General features: G+C 46.7%; 1 long non-coding RNA gene across 2 annotated transcripts in view; it reads left to right on the top strand.

The window, feature by feature from the left end:
• The window catches only part of LOC110209316 (uncharacterized), a 21,510-nt gene extending 11,211 nt beyond the window's left edge, over window positions 1–10,299 (top strand). For both annotated transcript variants that reach the window (XR_013487432.1, XR_002324779.2), the window contains exons 2-3: window positions 9,541–9,805; window positions 10,142–10,299. This is a non-coding gene — a long non-coding RNA (uncharacterized LOC110209316). The remainder of the gene's footprint in view (window positions 1–9,540; window positions 9,806–10,141) is intronic.
• Window positions 10,300–14,178: the final 3,879 nt, after the last annotated feature.

A 14,178-nucleotide genomic window follows, 5' to 3' on the forward strand; every position in this document is an offset into this window, starting at 1 on the left:
CTTGACTCCCAGTTATGACAAGCTACCATGCCATTTTACAGATGAGAAAACTGAGGCTTAGAGAGCTGAACAGTTTATGCTAATGTCACATAGTGAGTTAGTATCAGAACCCTGACACGAGCCTGGGCCTCTTGATGAAGGAAGTAGAGAAGGGATTTCTTTCTAAAACCTCTTCTGAAGGCTGCTCCAGGCTCTGTCTCCAAATACGCTATGCTTCCGGTCTCCTCTACGTTTTGAGTGAGAACTCTACTTCCGCAATAGCAGAATGGATTTCAATCAGGGTTGATTTGTCTCAGAGATGGTTTAGTTTAGTGGACAGAGAGCTTACCTCGGCCTCAGAAGACCTGAGTTCACAGACCCACACAGCTGGGTGACCCTTGGTGGGTTCCTCCACCTTTATCTTTATCTGGGGAAGAGCAGGGCACTTTCTAGAGAAGACTGGGCACTTTCCACAGATTAAGTGGAAGGAGGGGAGCCTAGGCACCTACTGGGAAGTAATTCATGCCTCACTGTGGTTGAGTATGGAAATCTCAGAGAATGGTGCACAGGCCATCAGTAAGCATTTATTAACAAGCCTACTAATGTTGGGTGCTGGGGATACAGAGCTAAAAGTGAACAGTACCTTCTCTCATGAAGCTTACATTCTATTAGGGGGAAAGAATGTGTGTGTCTGTGTGTGTCTCTGTGTGTGTGTGTATAAAAACACATACATGCCCCCCTCGCCCCGTTCCAGAGCCGAGGCTGGCTGCCCACTTGTGGGTGTATTGCAGAGAGGACTGTAGACCAGGTCTAAACTAAATGGTCAATGAGGACCCGCCAGCCCTGACACTGTGTGGGATATGACAGGTCTGTCAGAGCCTAAGTATCCACTGGAGGTGTGGAGGGAACGGTCTCCCGGCCAGGTTCCCAGCCTTTCCCGCCATCCTCTGGCTGCTGAGCATCTTTCCTCAGGGGAGGCTCAGCCAGCAGGCTTAGCACCTCCCCTAGCCATCCATCACTTTGACTGACAGCTGAGCAGAGCCCTGGGAATTGGGCCTCGTTCTGAGAGCCCCGGAAGCTTTCCTGGGAACAAGAGCTAACACCCTTTCCTTGTAATCAAGCCATCCACCCCTGCATTATGAGGTGATTCCCTCTGAGCAATGATTCTGGAAACTTCATCTTTCAAATGTTAATGTCAGCCGCAGACATAAGATCACAAAGCTTGAGAGCTGGGAGACAGCTTGGAAGTCGTCTAGTACAGCTCCTTCTTTGACACAGAGAGAAACTGAGGATCAGTCAGGTGAACAGGGGGGTGGAGGTACAGGCTTGGACCTTACCCCTAGCCCCATCCACCTTGTGAGAGAAGATGGCTCAACACAGCCCTTCTCCTAAGCTGGAGATACAGCTCGGAATCCAAGTCCTCCTCACTGGAAGGACTCCAAGACACCATGTTTTTAACGGCCTGTTCCTTTGGCATTGGCCAGCACTGGAAGCATCTCAGGCCCCCGGCCAAATAGCAGCATCTGCTTCCAGACAGCCAGCCTGAGGAAAAACTCCCTGTCTTCATAGCACTTTCTGGCCTTTGGAGCACTTAGCTCACAACAGTTTTGCATGATTATTCCCATTTAACTAGAGGGCAGAGATATTACATGGCTTGCCCCAGATCACACATCACGTATTGGGACTGGGACTGTGGATCCAGTCAGGGCTCTTTCCAAACCACTGCCACGGATGAATTCTCTCCAGATCAGTTCTCCTCTTACAACAAAATCTCCGCTTAACCAGGGCTTTCCAAGCCCAAAGCCATGAACCCCATATTTCAGATAATATTCACCAAAAGTAAAATCTTAGTTTTAGTCCAATGTTGTTAAGCAGTTACAACATAGAGAGCCCTTTGGAGGAGAAAGAAGCATAACAGATCAGCGAGATGTAATGGTTTGTCAGGACAAGAGAACTGACCTAGCTCTGCAGTTTGAATCCTGGCTGACCCCTGCCAGCTGGGTGACCCTGGGCAATGCTACATAATCACTCCTAGTAAGTTATAGGCCCTCCTAACATCACACCATCCTAAGGGAGTTACAATCACTCCTGTAGACACTATTGAATCTGACTTCCTCTTTTGACAAGGGAGAAAACTGAGGACCCCAAATCAGTGATTTTGCTCAGGTCTGTAATAGAAGAATCAGTCAATGAACACGCATTTATGAAGTGCTTCCTAAGTACTAGGCACCTTCCTGGGTGCCAGGAAGACAAAGGCAAAAGCAAGCCAATCAGGGGCAGCTAGGTGGTGTAGTGGATAGCACACTGACTGGCCCTAGAGTCAGGAGCACCTGAATTCAAATCCAGCCTCAGACACCTAACACTCACCAGCTGTGTGACCCTGGGCAAGTCACTTAACCCCATTGCCTAGCCAAAAATAAATATAAATAAATGAAAAAAAAAGCAAGCCAATCCTTGCTGGACACATAGAGCTTACGCTCTACTGGTGAGAAATATATTCATAGATCAGCAAATACAAAATTTAGAATGGTCAGTTTGGTAGCTGTGTGGAGGATGAATTGGAGCAGGGCCTAGAACCCAGGTCCCCAAGAACTCCTATCTATCAGTACCCTTAGAGAAGCCCACAGCCCAGTAAGAGAATGACTAGGAAGCCTGCAAATATAGAAAAATACCAGTTAGATGGTACCATTGTACTTAAAACGCCAGGCCTGGGGTCAGGAAGACGCATCTTCCCGAGTTCAAATCTGACCTCAGACACTTACTAGCTGTGTGACCCTGGGCAAGTCACTTCACCCTTTTTGCCTCAGTTTCTTCATCTGTAAAAATGAGCTGGAGAAGAAAATGGCAACCCACTCCAGTATCTCTGCCAAGAAAACCCCAAATGGGGTCATGAAGAGTTGAACATGACTGAAAAGGACTAAATAACCACAGGGAACAAATAAAAGATGAATACCAGGTAGTTTGGTGGGCAGGAGGGTGGGCACTGATAGCTAGGGGACTCTGGAGAGGTTTCATACTGAAGGTGGAGCTTGAGCTGGAGGTGAAGAGGAGGAGGAAGTGCAGACCTGGTATGGGGCTCAGACAACAGAAAGGCCATAGGAGATGGAATTCGGGGCACACCCCCTCAAGAGGCAAGAAACGTGTGCCTACTACGTGCCAGGCACTGGGGTAAGTGATTTGGTGGTGGAAGGGCCCTCAAGGGTTATCTATTCCAACTCCCTCATTTTACAGATGAATAAACTAAGGCTCATTGAGGTCACATAGGTAGCGAGAGACTGGGCTTGGATTAAAACCCAAAAAGGCCAAAATCAAGGGGGAAGAATAGAGGCGCCTTATTCCAAAATATTTGTCATAGCAAAGAATTAGAAGTAAGGTAATTGCCTATTAACTGGGCAATGGCTGAGCAAACTCTAGGGCCGCAGTAAAATGGGACACGATTACAAGGAATTTAAAGAAACATAGGAAGAGTTTATGAAGTGATGCAGAGGGAAGAAAGAAGAACCAGGGGAACTAAGAAAGCAAAAGAAATAATCACTCCAGTAACATTAAAAAAAAACCCTAAAAGGCAGCACAATCTGATTGAATGGAGTGGCCATCCAGGGTCCTGGAAAACTGATATATTTTTTTTTAATGGGTGGCCAAACACACAGTCCTCATAAGGAACTGGCCATCTGTTGGTTTTGCTTAAATGTTTTTTCCTAGTCAATCAGCAAACATTTCTTAAGTGGTTCTATCATGTTGGCATTGTACAGAGGATACAAGACAAAGTACCTGCCCTGGGCACAACTGAGTGTGTACAATATGTGTACAAGAAAAGTCCGAGATGATTTGGGGAGGCCCTAGCATCTGGGGGGATCGAGAAAGGTTTCACATAGGAAGCGACAAGAGCTGAGCTTTGAAGGATATTAGGGATTCTGAGAGGTGGAGGTGCAGATGAAAGGCACACTAGACATCTGGAACAGCCTCTGTCTACAAAGGCTGCTCCAATGTGGGGATCCAGTGTTATGTATCAGGATTAACACGAAGGCCCTTGTGGATGGATGATAGAGTGTGGCAAAGACGAGGTTAACTGAGAGGGCAGGTGTCTAAAGAGAATAATACCTGGTGTCCAAAAATGGCACCAGCACAACCTTATTCCAAATGCAATGAACAATAGTCTCATGGCTCTCTTCCCTGACTTCCTTGCATCATGCCCAGGTCTTCTTTCTCCACCTGGACTCAGGACCCTGTGAGTCTATGTGAGTGCAGCAAGGGCAAGGGAGAGATTGGCCTCCTCTGGGCAAGCTTCCTGGAGGAAGGCTAACCCCAAAATAGGTTTGGTGTGGGAGATGCCAGACCTGAGACACTGAGGGGTGTAAGTGACCTGAGCAGTCAGCTCTGGTGTGGACGTGCAGGGTTCCCCCTGTCTTAGAAGTGTGTGGGGAGGAGAGGTCCAGGGGGACCTCCAGGGGACTGGAAGGCTGGCTGAGCAGCCATTCCCAAAGTTCCTTGGCAGTGGGAGCAGGAGAGAGAAAGGCAGCTGGGGCTCACTGAGGGGATGCATTTGCTGGTGGTGATGAGTCCTAGGAGATCTCGGTGGAGTCTGTAAGATTTATCACTGACCTCCTCAATGGAACAGAATAAACCTGCCTAGTGGCACCCACCCCCTGGCCCTTACCCAGCCTCCAAACACAGAGAGAAATATGGCCCATTGGCCCAACTTCAGCCATAGACATTGGAAGCTTCTGCCTTTCTGGATAGAAGGATCATCACTGCCACCATAGCCTCTGACAGGCCTCGACTCATAACCAAGGAAGGGCTGCCCCTCCCCTACCTGCCCCAGGTTCCAGGTGGTCTTGACCAGTTCCAGAAAGCTGCCCCTGACACAACAGGTGATGTCATGGAAAGGACAGTATATTTAGAATCAAAACCTGAGCTGAAATCCTGATTGTGAGCTGCCAGAATGACCTTGGGCAAACCAACTACCTGCTTTAGACCTCAGCTTCCACATCTATAAAACGGAAGGTTTGGATTAGATTATTTCTGTAGTTCTTTCCAACTCCAGATCCCATGGTCCTCTGGTCTCCCCTGGCCTACCAAGGGGCCCTGGTCCCCCCCCCCCCAAACAACACATCTCCTTCTGGGTTTGACCTTAAGCCCAAGGGTTTGGCCAGGCCACCCTACTCCCAAGGACACAAAGAGGACCCTGGGATGACTCTGGACCTAGGCAGGGATTCCTGATAGCTGGGCCCCATGACAGGCTGGTCTTGGCTCTTGAAACAGCCCTCAGCACCCTGCTATAACTTCTAGGGTTCTCAGTATTTACACACACACACACTCACAAATAAGAATAAATACTGTTCCTATTTCTGTGATGTTTTAAGGTTTTCAAAGCACTTTTCTCACAGCAACCCATGAGGGAGAGAACAAAAGAATTATCCCCATTTTATAGATGAGAACTTTGGGACCCAGAAAAGAGTCATTACCCACATTTCCAGGGAACCTTATTTGCTCCACAAAATGCCCCTTTCAGAATTTCAGCACTGAAGGATCAAGTCCAGAATGAGAACATGGTGACTAGAACACCCATCCCACCAAAAGTCATCCACCCTCTCCCTGAAGACCTCCAGTGATGGAGAGCTCACTACCTCCCAAGAATAGCCCATTCCACTTTAAAATAGTTATGCAGGGGAGGAAGCTTTCCCTTACATTATGGCAAAATGTGCTTCTCTGAATATTCCTCCCACTAAGATGTCTTCCCTCTAGGCCTGGGAAGAGACGCTACTAAGGTCTCTTTCATTGTGAAATGAGAGAATAGCCAACATTCTGACCTGAGACCCTACACAGGAGCAGAGGGAGGGAGGGAGGGACAGAAGAAAGAGATCAGGCCAGGCCCGGTGGCAGCAGGAGTCACGGGAGTGAAGAGGAGGCTTGGGAGAGCCCTGAAGATGAATGGCAAGGAGTGATGAGCCTTTGGCCGCTGGGCCAGAGGTCAGAACCAGGAGCCACAGAAAGAAGGTGTGACAAGGCAGCTTCAGGCTCTATATCAGGGTAAACTTCCTGCCGGTGAGAGCTGGGCCTGCTAGGGATGAGCTTCCCCTGGCTCACCTCTCTGGGGGCTGGGGGTGGGGAAAGGGGTCTTGTTCAGGTCCTGGCTGGGCCAGAGCCAAGACTCTCACCCAGGGAAGCTCCCTCGCCTCCACTAACTACAGCCGGCTGCCGAAGTGACGGGCGGCTGACTGCTTCCACTCAGCCTCTGGCAGGCCCCTCTTGTCTCCCTTAGAGGGCCCTCCATGAAGACAAGGGCTGGACAAAGGCCTTGCTCCCCTCTACCCCCGCCTCCTCTTCCTTCTCCACTCTAGCGCATCTGTCCTCATTACCATGACACAGGCCCTCAGAAGTCGAGCCAAGCCAGGCAGGGCACAGCTAGCAGGGCTCCATCCTTTCCCAAAGCTCAGGGAAAGAACCTGCCACGGACCAGCCCAGCGCAGCTCAGCCCAGCCCAGTCCCCAAGTGCTTGGCCCAGCCCCAATAGAGCAGATGTGGCTCCTGGAGAGACCTCTTGTCCCAGGACCCCCCACAAGCTCCTTCTGACACTGACCCCCATCCATCTCTTCCTTACATCACTGAGGAAAGGGAGAGGCCAGAGTGGCTAGGAGCTGGCATGGGGGAGGGGGTGGGATTAGGATCGAGGAACAGGGGCTGGCTGGGTGTTAGTATGGCCCCCTCCGTCCACTCCCCTCACCCACCCCGGACAGCAAGGCTGTGAGAGAGATGGGGACCCCTGATAGTCTATTGAGCTGGGGGCTCCCCTGGGAGGCTGAGCCCTAGATCTGTGTGAGAACCAGCAACCGGGACAGAAGGCCTGGCTCTGGGAGAGATAGGGCAGGGTCTGGGACCCAGGATGGAAGGGCGGACTGGGAATGCATGCTGGCAGGGTGCTCTCACGGGCCTCAGCTGGTCAGACTACCAGGCATCAGGAAGCCTTGGCTCTGGGAAAGGCTGGGCAGGCCAGGCCCCACACCAGGTTCCCTTCAGAAATATCAGGCTCCAGGGACAGGAGGAGGGCCCAGCTAGTTAATTGCTATTTCCTCTTCCTAGAATGCCCTCCTGCATACCCTGGATCTCCCCTAAGTCCCCCACCCCCACCCAATCTCCAGGAAACCTTCCCTGAGTGAGCCAGCTGTCACAGGGAGAACATTTCTTGGAAGTCAGAAGCCTGGGGTTTCAATCTTGGTTGTGACATTAGTCGGCTTCCAGTCTCTGGGCCTCAGTTTCCCCATCTACCAAATGTGGACATTGGATGTATTTCTAATATCCCTCCTACTGCTAAATTCTATTGTCCTATGGTCTAGGATCTAAGAACATGGGTTTAATTCTTGACTCCACTCCTGAGCTTTGAGATTCTGGACAAGTGACCCCCCCTTTCTGTGCCTCAGTTTCTTCATCTGCATATAGGGACAATAATCTCCACTCTTATTATCTACTCTACAGGGGCTGTTTGAGAAGAAAGGACTGGGTTAGCCTTGAGGTGCTATTGAAATACAGGGCTTTCCTTATTTTTGAGAGGCACCTGGCTTCTTTAGAGGAGGTGGGATGGGTGGAGAAGATGTCTCTGGAGGCAGAGAGCTGGGTGCAAATCCTGACTCTGGTACTTACTCTCCTACTCAGACCTTTAGGAAGTCACTAGGCCTCAGTTTCCTCATCTGCAAAATGAAAGGCTTGAACTCAATGGTCTCTGCAAGTCCTTATAGCTCTGTCAGTGATTCTACACAACCTAGGCTAGCTGGCCCATTTAGACATTCAGTTACATTCCTTCAAAGACAAGTCAAGTGAACAAACAACTGTGAAGCACCTAGGATGTGCCAGGCACTGGAGATACAAAGAAAGGTAAAAAAACAGCTCCCAACCTTAAGAAACTCACAGTCTAACAAGGGGAGGCAACATGCAAATAATTATCACAAATGTGCTAGAGACAAGATACATTGGACATAATGACAGAGGGCATGCACTAGCATATGGGGGGAGCAGGAAAGGCTTCCTTGTTGGGCTTGAAGGAAGCCAGGGAAGCCAGGAGGTATAGACAAGGAGGAAGAGAGTTCTAGGCATGATGGATAGCCAGGGAAAATGTCCAGAACCTGGAAGTAGAGCATCTTGTTCAAGAAACAGCCAGAATGCCAGTGTCATTGCATTGCAGATTACTGGGGCAGGTGGGGGGGAGGTGTAAGAAGACTGGAGAGGTGGTAGGGGTCAGGTTATGAAGGGTTTTAAAAGCCAGAAGATTTTATATTTGACCTCTGAGGTAATTAAGAACCATTGGGGCTTTTTCAATAAAAGGGCACCATGGGCTGACTTGTACTTTAGGAAGATCACTCTGACATCTGATTAGAGGCTAGACTGGAGTGGAGAAACCTGGAGCAGGCAGAACCCTGAAGCAGTTGGTGCGATAGTCCAGGCATGAGGAGATAAGGGCTTTCCCAGGATGGTGGCAGTGTCAGAGCAGAGAAGGGGATGTTCTAGAGAGCTATTTCAAAGATTGAATCAACTGGCCTTGATGATAGATTGAATATGAAGGGTGAGATAGGATGAGAAGGTGAGGATGACACCTAGGTTTCAGTTCTGGATAACTGAGGCTATGGTGGTACCCTCTACTGTAATAAGGAAGTTAGGAAGAAGACAAGGTTTGGAGGAAAAGATTGTAAGTTCCATTTTGGACATGTCAGTTTGAGATGGAACGTCCAGTTCGACCTGTCCAATGAGCAACTGGAAAAGTGAGACTGGAGGTCAGGAGAGGGATTAGGGCTTGACAAATAGATCTGACAATCATGTCCATAGAGATGATCATTGAATCCGTGGGAGCTGATGACAATCACCAAGGAAAATACTAGAGGGGGAGAAGAGAAAAGAACCCAGGACAGCACCCTGGTGAACACCCAAGAATGGGGCACGTGCCATAGGACTGAGGAGCAGTCAGAAAGGAAAGGCAAGAGGAGAACCAGGTCCACACAGCTCCTAAGTGGCTGAGGTGGGATTTGAATTCAGGCTTTTCTGATTCCAGGCCCAATGCTACATCCACTATCTTAAAAACCTAGAATGTGAACTCCTTGAGAGAAAAGACCCTGGCACTTGTGGTGAATTAGACGCAGCATTGGCCTTACTATTGCAAAAGTCTTCTGGCAACAGCCAGAAGAGAAGAGGGTTAAATTCAGGGGGGAGCTAGATGAGTGTAGAGAAAGGAAGAGAGGCAAGATTTGGCAAGTGCCTGGATACATGGGGTAAGGAAGAGCAAGGAGTCTGAGATAATGCCAATGTTTTGAAACCAGGAGACTAGAAGGATGATGGCGTCTTTGACAGGAATAGGGAAGTCCAAAAGAGGTGTGGGTTTGGGGGAGGGTGGGGAAAAATGAGCTCTGTTTTACTATATGTTGAGTTTGAATATAAAATTAATACAATTCAAAAGCGTGCACTAATATAAACATCAACATATTCAGCTGCATGCAAGGCAGACACCATAGAGCTAAGTGTTAGTATTGCTGTCTGGATCCACGTGCAATCACTTCTCCTCCTTTGAAAATTATGCAGGTGGCAGGTGACCAGTCAATCAACCAAGAAACAATTCAGCAAGTATCTCCTGTGTGCCAGTCACTAAGCTAAACCCAGAGGCTGCAAGGGAAAACCATGAAACGCTGCAGAAGTGAACACAGACCACAAAAAGCAAAGGACAAAAAAACTCAGGAAAACTAAAGTTCAAAAGAAAAAGAAAAGAATGAAACAAGCCCTACTCTGAAGGAGCTGACATTCTAATGGAAGAGAGTACACATAAAAATATGCACAGCAAAAATATGAGGTGAACACGTTCAAATATGTACAAGGTGGTTTGGGAGGGAAGGGGTTAAGCAATTGGAAAGGCTTCATGCAGATGAAGCCTGAGCAGCATCTCAGGGAAAAGGAGAGACTCAGTGAGGTGGAGGGAGTGCGGGGTGCATTCCAGGCATTTGGATAGCCAGCACAAAGTCATGGAGACCGAAAGATGCGGTGACCTGTATGAGGAACAGAGAGAAGCCAGCTTGGCTGTATCACAGAGTATGGATGGAGGAGGAATGCCCACTGAGGCTGGAAGGATATGTTGGGGCCAAACTGTGTAGGGCTTGAAAAGCTAAACAGGAATTTCTATTTTATCTAGGTGGTGAAACACCGGACCTGGAGTCAGGAAGACCTGAATTCAAATCTAACCTCAGATACTTACTAGCTATGTGATCCTGAACAAGTCACTTAATCCCTGTCTGCCTCTGTTTCCTTCTTTGTTAAATGATGATAATAGCACTTATCTTCCAATATAAATGCTAGCTATTATTATTATTTATCCTCAAGATGATAGGGAGCCCCTAGAATGGATATATAGAAGAGTCACATGCTCAGATCTGCACTTAAGAAAAATTACTTCAGTTGCAGTGTGGACAATGAACTCAGTCAGACAGAAGACCAATCAGGAGGCTATTTCAATAATCCAGAAGTGTGGTCATCAGGCCTAGGGTAGAAACGTCAAGACTTGTCAATCAGTTGAATATGTGAGATGAGGAAGAATGAGAAATCCAGGCTCATTCCAGGGGGACTGGAAGGATGGTGGTACCTTTGACGGAAAATAGGGAATTTGGAAGAGAGAAGACCTTAGGGAGACAATAGTTTGGTTTTGAATCTGTGAATTTAAGATGCCCATGGAACATCCAGTTTGAATTGTCCAATATACAGTTGGCCATGCAAGCCACAAGCTCAGGGGAGTGACAGGTTGGCTATATAGATCTGGGATTCATCTGCATAGAGATGGTAGTTTAAAAGCCTAGGAGATTGCATTACCAAGAGATGAGTGTAGAGACAGAATAGAAAAGGGGCCAGGACAGCGTACCTTGGGGAATAAACCGCAGTTAGGGGGTATCATGTAGATAGCAATCCTGCAAAGGATATTGTATCAAGAATGGTCGGACAGGTAGGGGGAGAACCAGAAGAGACTAGTGTCCCAGAAACCCAGAGAGGAGAGAGAGTATTCTGGAGGATAAGGTGGACAACAGTCATCATTTGTAAAATTTTATATCCTATTATATTATACATTAGATATGCCTTGGGCAGCTAGGTAGCACAGTTGATAGAGTGCTGGTTCTGGAGTCAAGACTGAGCAACTCAATTCACTTCCATCTGCCTCAGTTTCTTCAACTGTAAAATGGTGATAATAATACCACCTACCTCCTTGCCTCACCTTGAGAGGATCAAATGAGATCATATTTGTAGAAGCACTTGGCACAGTACTTGACCAACACATAATAAGTGGTTAATAAATACTTGTTCCCTTCACCCCACCAAGGTTATGTAGGGCCTTGAGCCCAGACTGTATAAGGATCAACTGAAGCAGCTGGGGATGTTTAACCTGGTGGAGAGAAGGCTGGGGTGGGGAGAGACACAAAAGCTGTCTTCAGGTATCTGGGGGTTACATCAGCCCAACTGAATCTAAAATGAAATGGGCTACTTCAGAGGCAGAGCCAAGATGGCAGAGAAAAAGCAGTGACCCACCTGAGCTCTCCCCCAAACCCCTCTGAACACCTTTAAATAATGGCATAAAAATAATTCCTGGGGCAGCATACCCCCAAAAAAGACAGGGTGAAGTAATTTTCTAGCCAATAGTCTAGCCAACTAGTAGACTAAGTTAAGTTCTAGTCAACTTAGAAAGTTGACCTTTCTAAGACAACATAGAGGGTCATCAGGAAAGGTCTGTCATACCGGGGTGAGAATGGAGCACAGCTCAGGGCAGGTCATGCCAGGCCCCAGAATATCAGGAGCAGGCATTGGGAGTGAATGAATCAGCAGCTGCAGTGGCTGCTTCTAGAGCTCTTAGCCCACAGACAGTAAAGGGGTCAAACAACTGGTCACAAGGAGATTACAGGGATCTCTTCGCCGGCGCTGAGGGCAGGAATCGGTTACTTTACCCATCCTCAGATCTGGGTTTCAGTCCTGGGTGACAATCACAGGGCAAAGTAGAGCACTAGCACACCAGAGCTTGCAGGCCACAGTGGAACAGAGACCTTCATAACAGTTCCAGGGCAGAAAAGAGTGCTTGCGGTCACTTATAGACCAGAGTAGGAGTAAGCACCTCTCCTTAGATCACACCACCTTGGAAGAACTAGAAATTTATAGGTCCCAAGAAGTATCTCTGGAAACAGCTGCGCAATAACCCTGAAGCTTGGGACAGTGCCCCCTCCACCCTGGAAGCAGAGCCCCACTTTAATGAAGAGTTAACAGTCAAGAAATAGACTGGGAAAATGAGCAAAGAACAGAAAAAAATCTGACCGTAGAAAGTTACTCTGGTGACAAGGAAGATCAAAACACACACTCAGAAGAAAATAACAAAGTCAAAGCTCCTACATCCAAAGCCTCCAAGAAATATATGAATTGGTCTCAGGCCATGCAAGGGCTCAAAAAGGATTTCAAAAATCAAGTAAGAGAGGTAGAGGAAAAATTGGGAAGAGAAATGAGAGTGATGCAAGAAAATCATGAAAAAAGAGTCAACAGCTTGGTAAAGGAGACACAAATATTGAAGAAAATAATACCTTAAAAAACAGACTAGGCCAAATGGTAAAAGAGGTACAAAAACCCAGTGAGGAGAAGAATGCCTTGAAATGCAGAATTGGCCAAATGGAAAAAGAGACACAAAAAATTCACTGAAGAAAAAACTCCTTAAAAAGTAGAATTGAGGGGCAGCTAGATGGCGCAGTGGATAGAGTACTGGCCCTGGAATCAAGAGGACCTGAGTTCAAATCTGGCCTCAGACTCATGATATTCACTAGCTGTGTGACCCTGGGCAAGCCACTTAACCTCATCACCTCACAAAAAAAAAAAAAGTAGAATTGGCCAAATGGAAAAGGAGGTACAAAAGCTCACTGAAGAATAAAATTCCTTAAAAGTTAGACTACACAAATAGAAACTAATGATTTTGTGAGAAATCAAGAAACAACAAAACAAAACCAAAAGAATGAAAAAATAGAAGACAATGTAAAATGTTTCATTGGAAGAATAACTGGCCTGGAAAATAGATCCAGGAGAGATAATTTAACAATTATGGGATGACCTGAAGGCCATAATTAAAAAAAAAAGAGCCTAGACATCATTTTTCAAGAAATTATCAAGGTAAACAGTCTGGATATTCTAGAACCAGAGGATAAAATAGAAATTGAAAGAATCCACCAATCACCTCCTGAAAGAGATCCCAAAATGAAAACTCCCAGGAATATTATAACCAAATTGCAGAGCTCCCAGTGCAAGGAGAAAATATTACAAGCAGCCAGAAAGAAACAATCTAAGTATCATAGAGCCACAGTTGGGATAACACAAGATTTAGCAGCTTCTACATTAAAGGATCAAAAGTCTTGGAATATGATATTCTGAGTTAGGATTACAACCAAGAATCATCTACCCAGCAAAACTGAGTATAATGCTTTGGGGTGCGGTGGGGGGGGGAAGGGAGAGATGGACATTCAATGAAATAGAGAACTTTCAAGCATTCTTGATGAAAAGACCAGATCTGAATAGAAAATTTGACTTTCAAATACAAGACTCAAGTGAAGCATAAAAAGGTAAACAGGAAAGAGAAATCATAAGGGACTTAATAAGGTTAAACTGTTTAAATTCCTACATGGAAAGATGATACTTGTAACTCATAAGAACTTTAGAAGCAATATATATAGATAGAGGGCATAGGTGTGAGTTGAATATGAAGGGATGATATCTAAAAATAAAAAATTAAGGTGTGAGAGAGGAAAACACTGAGAGAAAGGGAAAAGGAAAGGCAGAATGGGGCAAATTATCTCACTTAAAAGAGGTAAGGAAAAGCTTTTACAATGGAAGAGAAGATGAGGGAGGCGAGAGGGAATGAGTGAGCCTTACTCTCATCAGAGTTGGCTCAAAAAGGGAATAACGCAAAGTCAGAAATCTGTCTTACTCTACTGGAAAGTAGAAGGGGAAGGTTATAAGAGAAGCGAGGGTGATAGAAGGGAGGGCAGATTCAAGGAGAGAGTAGTCAGAAGCAAAACCACTTTTGAAGAGGGGCAGGGTGAAAGGAAAGAGAGAATAGAATAAATAGAGGAGGAAATAGGATGGAGTGAAATACAGTTAGCAATTGTAACTGTGAAAAAATATTTCAAGCAAGTTTCTCTGATAAAGGCCTGTTTTCTCAAA

The sequence above is a fragment of the Phascolarctos cinereus genome, unplaced genomic scaffold (genome assembly GCF_003287225.1).
Source record: "Phascolarctos cinereus isolate Bilbo 61053 unplaced genomic scaffold, phaCin_HiC Scaffold_5;HRSCAF=322, whole genome shotgun sequence".
Classification (NCBI taxonomy): domain Eukaryota; kingdom Metazoa; phylum Chordata; class Mammalia; order Diprotodontia; family Phascolarctidae; genus Phascolarctos; species Phascolarctos cinereus.